The sequence below is a fragment of the Arachis ipaensis genome, chromosome B02 (genome assembly GCF_000816755.2).
Source record: "Arachis ipaensis cultivar K30076 chromosome B02, Araip1.1, whole genome shotgun sequence".
NCBI classification, from domain to species: Eukaryota; Viridiplantae; Streptophyta; class Magnoliopsida; order Fabales; family Fabaceae; genus Arachis; species Arachis ipaensis.
In genome coordinates this window covers 11,311,937-11,322,425 of record NC_029786.2, presented here as the reverse complement: position 1 = coordinate 11,322,425, position 10,489 = coordinate 11,311,937, and the positions used below count along the sequence as shown (strand labels likewise).

Genomic DNA, 10,489 nt, shown 5'->3' with positions numbered 1-10,489 from the left:
TCAGTATAAAATAAAAAAAATGTACAAAATATTTTTGAGAATTTTTTTTTTAGAGAATGTGATTGTGCCAATAATGGTGCTTACAGTTTTGGTCTCATTTAGCAATATCACATTTATTGGAGCAATATTTTAAAAACTTGCAAAATCTTTTAAGTCAAAAGTCGCATGATCTGTCGCACATGAGTCAATGATCTAAAGTGCAGATTTTAGGGTTATAATGCTCATAATTCTTGCATTAAATTGTAATACAATGGTTTTACCTGGAGTGGAGGTCTGAATAGAATTAGTCAAAACCTGGTTTGTACTATGGGGTTGTTGCTGCACACTTTTGCCTTTGATTAACTCCAACAAGAAAAATCTTTGTTCGGGAGTAAATTCAGAGCTTGACATTCCAGTGTTTTCTTGGAGGCAATTAAGTTGGGAGTATTTGTCATTGAGTACATCAGCATGCTCCTCAGTGATCATTTGATTGATTGTGGTATGATGTTGCTGTCACAACTAGAATGGGAGGGGTACCCATGTTTCTTATAGCACACATCTTCTATATGGTCGAGCTTGTTGCAATAAGAGCATACCATGTTAGCTCTATGACCTCTACCACCTTGACTCGATCTCCCTCGTCCTCTTCCTCTGCCTCTGTTAGATGAGGAATTGGACACTTGTGATGCATTTGTATTTTGAATGAATTGAACAAAATTTTATTGTTGTCCATGTCGGTCAGTTGTCTCTCTTGCTATGTTAGTATAGAAAATACTATGTTTAGGTCTGGCAAAGGTGACATGAGCATGATTTACAATCTGACGATAGAGTATTGTTTGTTCAACCCTCTCAAAAGTCTGATTACTTGATCTTCATCTCTGTATCCTCTTATTTTTGACAATCCGCAATAGCATAACTCTATACATCCGACACAATTTGGAATGGATTTGAAATTATTGAGCTCTTCCCATATTTGTTTGAGCCTTGTGTAGTAATCGGTGATGGTCAGATCACCTTGTTTGATGGCAAAAAAGTTGCTCCTGGAGTTCTGCAATTATGAAACTATCCCCTTAGTAGTACTTGTGCTTAAGGTCCTCTCACAAATCAACAGCAACATTGTTTCACATAACACTATTACAAATTCCAATACTTAATGAAAGATTGGTCCAAGAAACAATCAAATTATTGCATCTTTTTCATGCCTCAGATTCAACATTATTATTCTTAGGTTTTCTTATGGTTCCATAAATAAATTTTAATTTGTTTTTCATAGCATGACTCCAACTACCATAATTGTTAGGTGTTAACATGATTGAAATAATCAGTGTACCTAAATTTTCTCCTAGATGAATAAAATAAGAACTTGATTGATTTTGAATTGGGCTTGTGTTGCTCTTCGAAATTTAAGATTGAAGAGGAGTGAGTTGATGGAAGAGATTGGCTAGTACATTTACGTCCATCTGTACTGCGTTGCTTTGGTTGTCAGAACCACCACTCGAGGATTTGTTTACCATGTCCTCCATTGTTAAAAAATTAATGAATTATAAAATAATAGGATCCAGATCTTCTTTCTTCCAACTCGTTGATCAGAACAGTTATGCTCATCAAGAAAGAATCTTGTAAAATAGTTTCTCATCAAACACTATTGGATAAGTTTGAAGGAAGAGGTAAGAAAAAGAAAAAGGAAATGTCAAAAAAATATTAGGAAAAGAAAGAAAATTGCATAATTGACCACGATTGGATCTCAATTCACAACTTTTTCAATTTGATTCACAGTTTGGTTGCTCTCCACGCTCATCGCATCATGAAGAAAATCTCATTTCCTAAACCATTCAAATTGTAATATTAATGGTTTGATAAATTAGAAGGGATTAAGAGAAGAAGAAAAATAAGTTCAACTCATTTTGAAAAGAATGAAAACTCTTTAAAAAATGTTTGTTGAGTTATTACACTTTATATACTATGTATTCCTTATGTATTCCCACTATAAAATTACAACAATTAAGTCTACATGGCTACATCTACTATTGATGAAAAAAATAATCTAGGTAACAAGCCCCCTTCTGCCAGATCCTTTTCTCTATAGACATTTGGTTAGTCGCCTCGTATATCTTACCACCATGACACCAGACATCATATATGCAACATAATAATTAAGTCAATAACCATGAGAATGTGTGAATGTGTTGACGTGCCCTGAGTCTCTGCTGTCTCTGGCTCTAGTCTGTGTTTCTGGGCCGAAAACTGAGTCCAAACTCAGCCCAAAATCGCCCCTAGCATTTTATGCAAATTCTGCACGTGGCGCATGTCATGCGTACGCGTCAGGTACACGTACGCGTCGATGGTCTTCTGCCCGTGTCACGTGTCTGTGGCAAGTACGCGTCCGCGTCGCTGTGGAATGCGCCAAGCTGCGCGTATGCGTCAGGTACACGTGCACGTCAATTCTCGCTGGTCAGCTCCTTAGTTTCTTGTGTTCCTTCCATTTTTGCAAGCTTCCTTTCCATCCTCTAAGCCATTCCTACCCTATAAAGCCTGAAAACACTTAACACACGGATCACAGCATCGAATGGTATAAAAGGGAATTAAAAATAAATAATTTAAGGGCTTAGGAAGCAAGTTTTCAACCATAGAACAAGATTGGGAAGGATTTGTAAAACCATGCAATTTGTATGAATAAGTATGCAAAGGATTGATAAAGACCACTCAATTTAGCACAAGATAAACCATAAAATAGTAGTTTATCACAAAGCGAGTGTTGAGGTACTTAAAGAGTAGTTCCGAAAAAGGAATTTTCTTTCCCAGAAGTTCAGAAATTCAGATTCTTAACTTTAGTGACTCTGATTGGGCCAGATGTCCTGACACTGGGCGATCTTTAGCAAGCTATTATTTTTTCTTTGGCAGCTCTTTAGTCTCTTAGAAAACCAAAAAATAAACCATCATTGCCTGCTCATTCACTAAAGTAGAATATCGTGCACTTGTCAACACAACTTGTGAACTTCAATGGATACTAAATGTGTTACAATTTTTACGTATATCTTCTATCCGCTCATCAGTTTTATATTGTAATAATCTGGTTTTTCATGAACGGACCAAACATTTAGAGGTTGATTGTCACTTGGTCCGACGCTAGAGTGATAAAACTTCTCCCTATTCTTTCTCTGGGTAGCTAGTTGACATCTTCACCAGCCTTTTGTCTCCTCAACTATTTTATCTTAATCTCAATAAACTTAATGTTCTTGACATTTTTTATCCTCCAACTTGTTTCCAGGACGTATTAAACTACTCTTTCATATTAGCCCATGACAACAACAAAGAAGTCTCACATCAGTCCATAAATTCAACCCAATAAAATACATCAATTCTGCCACAATTTTAACTTATATTGTTTTTATTTGTTCTTATCTTATTTTTATTTGTACTTATCTTTCACAAAACACAACATTCTTTATCTTTATTTTTTTTATTCTTTTATAATTTTATTAATAAATATATTCTTTGAAACACAATGACACACCTCACCTCCGATAAGAATACAAAATAACTTCATTCATAAAACATTCAGAGAACTTCAAAAAATCACTCACACTTATGGTAGATATTGTTGTGCACACTACACTCCAATAGAAACGAAAACTTCTTTATTTGATATAGGTTTAATTACTCTGTTGATCCCTATAGTTTTGTGAAATTTTTAATTAGGTCCCTATACTTTTTTTTTTAATTGAGTCTCTGCACTAAATTTTTTTTTCAATTAAATCATTCTTAGTAATAATTGGCTTAATTTTATAGGGACCCAACTAAAAAAAATTGGTATAAGGACATAAATAAAAGGAAAAAAAAAGTGTAGGGACCCAATTAAAAAAAAATTGGTGCAAGGACTCAATTAAAAAAAAAAAAGTATAGGAACCTAATTGAAAATTTCGCGAAACTATAGGACTAACAAAGTAATTAAATCTTTGATATATTTGTTGCTATTGTTGTGATCCACTTATATTCTTATTGCATTTTGAGAGTCCTGCTGATCCTTGAAACAAAATTTCGTAGATATGTTAGATATCTCGTAATTTTTTTATTTAGAAGTCCACTATGTTCATATCATATTTTACGAATTAAAGCATTGAGAAAATTCACTGTAATCGAGTAATTCTAAAATTTTTGTAATTCATTATTTGGACAAGTGATGTTAAAAAACAGAGAGATAAGACTCACATATGTGCAACCAAAAAAAAGACTCACATATGTAAATGTTATGAGGGTAGCTAGAAATTGAGGTTATGCGAAGCCAACACTGCTTCTTTTCTCAAACTATTGATTCTATCTACATGCACCCGTATTCTCTCAGGTAATACCTTACCATCATGCTTTTGCATTCAATGATAGTGATAAAAAAGCCATACCCTTCTTCTTTGAAATTTCAAGTTGACTTCACATTATAAAAGCTCCCAAGTTTTGGTAACTTTTCAAGAGACAATCTCTGAAGCTCGCGGAACTCCAATGCTGCATCTTCTTTCCCTTTCTCTTCATCCAAGACAGAACTTTTCCTTGCCAAATCTTAATCACATCTTTCTTTGGGAGGAACAGTTTCTTCAAGTTGGGGGTAGCAACCTTGCATTAGATTCTAAATTAATAAGATATGTGAGAAGATCGATTCAAAATTTAATTCAATTTTTAAACCGGCTTAGAATTAGAATAAACTTTCAATATATGCATTCATTGTGTGACAAAAATGTTGTAATTATCTAGTTAACAATGTATAAATAAGTCAATATAAATCGCTGAGACCAGAGGTTTTCATACCTTTATAGCAGAAACAACGCCCTGATTATCTGTAGTAATGAAATCGTGATGCTTTGAAAAAAAATATATAATTTATATTGAGAAAAAATCATCCAAACGTGTTAGTAGAACGTGTATTCTATTGAGATATATGTTCAAGTTAACAAAAAAAAGCATTATTATAAAAAAAATATAATTTATATTATTACTACTGAACATATTGTAATTAAAAAGTTGATATCCTATCAAATGAAAATACACTACACCCTAATTTAATGCTACTAATTAAATTTACTCTTTTAACCTTATTAATTCACATTGTTTACACATTATTCAAAAATCTTGTTTGTTACCTATACTTTTCCTATCCAAAATTATTGCAGACTTTTCAAATATCCAAGATACAACCTCTCTAACCGCGCGAATTCAACACAATCTTCATCTTCTTCTTGTTCTCCTCCAATGGATATGTCAGATAACAATAATTGTCTTAGGTTTTTTTTCATGCACTCGCATCGAGGTATCAGAAGAAGAGGGGAATAACAAGTAAAAAGAAAATTACTGAAAGTCTTCGCTTCCAAATTCCAGTATCATTAGCAATATCAAGTGCCTTTAAAAAATCCCCATCTTTTAGGTTTTTGTTTACCTTAATTTGACATCATTTTTGAATATTAAATCCATATTTCATTACTTTGGATGTACTGGTTTTGTTAGAGCTACCTTTTAGTGTTGAATCCATGCTTGTTAGTTACATGAGCTCAATAAAGTGCGTTCTAGAATTTTTCTCTGTCTTGCGCATGGAATGCCTTGCAATTTTCTGTTTCTTCAAACAAAGTGTTTTTATCTCCAGTAAAGGTAAAATGCATTGCTTCATCATCGTTAGGTGCTGACTTAATTGGATGCATTTAAATAGTTAATGTGACAATGGGAGCAAATTCCTTTGAGCTTTAGGGTATGTTTTGAGTGAAAGATTTGGAGGGCAATGAAAAGGAAGAATCGTTTTTTGTTAGTATTTTTTAATTTAGGTAGATAAACAATTTTTATGATACAAAGGTTGAGATGTTGTTAATCATTTCATTCTGTTTATACTAAAGTATATTTTCCTAAGATGAACAATTTGCATCTGGTCATTTGCGTTTAGTACATATTTTGCATGTGCTACATCTCGAGCTTGATTCATGTGAATTGGGAAAAAACACATGACAGATGGAGGTGTCACTTCTTAATGACGCAGTTTCTCAAATTGATGAGCCGTTTTTACTGGTTATAGTGGTAATTGTGTGCTGAATCTCACCAAATTCTGGTTCCTGGGATATACATTGGTATTAGCTCTAAATTTCAAAAAAGATAAGACTGTTTTAATACATCTATTTGGAAACTAATAAACCAATTAGTGCTAAACTTTATCGAATTTTCATCTTGTCTTATTTTAGTTTATGTAGGGTGCAGATATAGGGAACGGTTGGTTCTTCTGTCACTAAGTTTAGAAGTTACTGTCCTCATTAATTTCTTTAAATAGTCTTGTTAATCTACTTAGAACAACACAAAATGCTTTTGGTTAGCTGAGTGATGTGTTTCTTCCAGCTTTTATATGGATTTTTCAGATAGACATAGAAATCAAATCCTACAGAATGCTATTAGTTATTTGACATGGTATTGTACCTTTTCTCTCATATATTTCAGGGTGAATTTAACTCCGGTAAATCAACCGTGATTAATGCGCTTCTTGGGGAAAGATACCTGAAAGAGGGAGTTGTTCCAACTACTAATGAGAAAGAAGTAAGTCAGTTAATTTCTTGATTCTGTTCTGTTTCTTCCTTGTCCTGTACGAATATCACAATTTTTATATTATAGACTTACATAATATCTTCTATGCAATTGTATGTGCTCTAAGTAATTCTTTTACATTCTTTTTGGAAACAGATGACAATTGTTGATACGCCTGGAACTAATGTGATTCTTCAGAGGCAACAACGTCTCACAGAGGAATTTGTACCACGCGCTGACTTGTGACACAAGATTGCCGATATGCCAAGCAGGACTTAGCTGCAGTGAATGATATTGTTAATAGTGTAAATGATTTTGCAATGGATATAGAAACCGAGAGCCTTTCTTGGAGGAGGCAAACTTCTTGTTTGGTATGTTTTAAGTTCATAATTTTTTTAATCATCACAATTTGTTTCCCTCTTAATTGATTTGCTATTGGTATGCTGTGGTATATTACCAGATTGAGACTACAAAATCACGTGTTGTGGAGCTCATTGAAGCTACTCTGCTATTGTCAAATCTTGATATTGTTGCTTCATATGCTTTCAAAGGAGAAAAATCTACAATGGCTGCTACTTCAAGAATCCAGAATGACATACTCGGTCCTGCTGTTTCAGCTACTCAGGTTAGCTTCTGGGCTCTGGCTCTAACCGTTTTTTTGTTTAATATATATATTTTGGTAGATAGAGGAATCCAAACTACAGAGCAACATAACTCATTTATCAGGATTATTTAATGCAGTTATCAACATTTTTGCTTTATGCTTTGCTACAATGTTTGTTGATTGAAACAGAATTTACTTGGAGAATACGAAAACTGGTTACGTAGCAAAACTGCCCAACAAGGAATCTTTTGAAAAACGATGGCCATCATTGAATCATGAAAATAGTGAGATTGAGAAGAATGAGTCATTAAAGCAAGTGGATCAAGCTGGCAGTCAGTTGATTGATAGCTTCAGCAGTAGTGCAGCTTCAAAATCATTTGAGCAAGAGGTTCGTGAGATGGTAAGTTTAGAACCCCTTTAAGAAATGATGTAAATTTTTTTCCTTTTGTTTTTTCATAAATTTATTGGGCTGACGTGGATTTGTGTTGTATCAAACAAAAAGAAATGATGTGGATTTTTTTGCCATGTGCTTTTTCATAAATTTATTGGGCTGATGTGGATTTGTGTTGTATTTGACAATGTCCGGTAATACTCTTGTATTCAAGTGATGTTAAGGCCTCCAAAGTGCAAAAAAAAGTAATCAATGCCTATATGTTGAGGAACTATTGTTTCTGCTACTATTATAGAAAAATGTTATCAACAATAGTAACTTTTTTGTTGATAACATTTTTCTATTCCTTTGACTCATAGGTGATTCAATGTTACATGGTTGGGAGGGTGGGACGATGATGGCTTTCTTTACACATTTCATATGGAATTACGTTTAGGGATGCTTATGACAAAAGTGGGATTACCAACTTTATATTGCAGAAGATCAGCAAGAACATCACATCACAGAGAATAGCATGCGTCTTTATCCTAGTTGTAATATCTTAACGGCCCTACAATCAAGAAGTCATTGTAGTGTAGTGGTGAGTATTCCCGCCTGTCAGCCCGGTAAAACCCGGGTTCGATCCAAGGTACCGGCGAGAAGCTAACATGGGTTCTAAACTTAAGCTTCCACGCCGCGCTCCTATACATATACACACACAATGATTGCTTGCAAGCAATTCAAGTAACGAATCAGATCCCACAAACATTAATTATATGATGATGTATTTTACAAAAGGATCAAGTTTAGTATCATGTTTTTGGGTTCTTCTCTTTGTTCCTCCAACGCAGCGGCGCAGGAAATGTCAGCTTCCACGAGCAGCATTCACATTATGGCCTTAGATGGCATCGTGAACGTGAATTCCCTCTTCACCTTAGCGCTTTTCGTTGGCCTCACAATCACCAACCCTGACACTGCCCTTGTTGGTGGTAGCAGCGGCGCAGACACTGCCTGCGCTGCTGGGCCCGCGGTGGCAGAAGGCCTCATATCAAGCCACGTGCACTCCTTCAGCTGCTTCCTCTTCTCCAGCCTCATAGCATTGGCCCTCAAAAACATCATCAACGCAAGAAAAACCGTTGAAGATGGGGATAACATTGATGCTCTTGCTGGTGGTAGTAATAGCAAGATGGTGCACTTTCTTCATCGGGGAGGTTAATGCGGTATCATTGAGGGTGGGGACACTTGTTTCGGCTTTTGGGTCGGTATTCGGGTGCGGGTTCTTGGTGATGGCTCTGGTGGATTTGGTGCAGATCAAGTTGGGGACTTTTGGTTGTGGAAGTAGCCGTTACAGTATTGCTGCTGTGGCACCTTTGCTTGTTCTTGTTCCCACTGCGCTTCTCATCTATGTTTCCACTCTTGTTCTTGTTCCCACTCTTGCTCTATGCCTTCACTCGTGTCAAGGCCCAAAATGAGCCATAACCACTCAGGAAAATAATCCCATAGTAAGCCTAACATGCTCAAATATAAATTGAATAAGAAAGTTATAAATATTTTACAAGTCCTAAAATGGATAATTATACATTTTTAACAAAAATTAAAATAATTAAGAATGGTTGAATTCTGTATGTGTCATATGGAGCATCTACATCTAAGAACTCATCAAGAATAAGTACTCATTGCAGATCGTTACTTCTTGAATAAAAAGTCTCACATAGACAAAAGAATTGTTCCTGAAAAATATTTAAAAAAAAAAACGGGGTGAGTTTTACGACTCAGTGACCAGACAATACATCTATAATGAGACCATATAAACATTATATAAAAATAATTTTAATTAGAAAATAATAATTCATAATAATAAGTGAATCAATAAGGGAGTTCTCATACAGAAATCAAATCAAAAGTCCACACTTGGGCGGTTCCACCTCTATGGGTAGCCATTTCCTCTAGTGTATCTGTACAGAATAACAGATCCAACATGTGGCCTACACGTTAGGCTAGCAACGCCCCTGCTAGCTGAGGTCTGAGCCAGATGCATCTAGGTTAACGTCATAACCGCCGTTAACTACGGTTTTCTAATACGAGCCTCCCTAACCAATTCAAAATATATAATTTTAAACACAACAAATCTTTGATCTTACAAATATATAAGGTATCGAATCAAATCAAATCAGATAATACTTTCTCATCCAAATCATATTCAATCATATTTTCTCAATCTTAAGGCATTTCAAAATATTTCACAATTCCAAAATAAGTGAATACCAATAAAATTTCAATACTTCAAAAATACATATTCGAATAAAAACAAATACATTAAAATAATATAAAACTTCTTCAACATACATATAGCCTTATAAAAATATATAGTCTCATGTGCATATTAAAATGACTTTAACAAGAATAAGCATTTAGTTCTAATAAATCAATTAGTAAAATCAATTTAAAATCATTTGATAATAATCTTTATAGGTATAACTAAGTTCAAGCACCATATATCCAAATAATTATAGACGTAAAGTCAAACAATTATAAATGTAAAGCCTACTCACAACTTGATCCCATGGGACCGAAGAAACTGAAACCGGAGTGGCAAATTAAAAGGGTGAAGATGGTTGGAATAGAATTGATCGAAAAGACGTAGAATCTAGATCGAGGCAGTAGCAACAACTCCAACTAATCCCGCAGCAACAACTTTGTAATAGTAACAGCTATAGCGGCTGAAACAGAATGGAAACAAGGTAGCATAAATGGAATAGTAGCAGAGCAAAAATGGAAACGATGCAAGTTTAAGGAAAAGACCTAGACCAAAACAAAGGCACTATTCAGCGGCGTTTTTCCAGAAACCACAACGGTGATGGCGACATTAGCTCCGATAAGATGCTCAAACCGGAAGCATAGGACCGGCAACGGCGCCAGCAAAGAATGGCTCTGACGGCGGCGTGTAGCTCGAAGGTGACCTCCTTCCCCAGCAACGGCAGCAGCAGCGGCAA

General features: G+C 35.0%; 1 pseudogene; it reads left to right on the top strand.

Annotated features, from left to right (window-relative positions):
• LOC110269172 lies at positions 8,263-8,975 on the top strand (annotated as a pseudogene).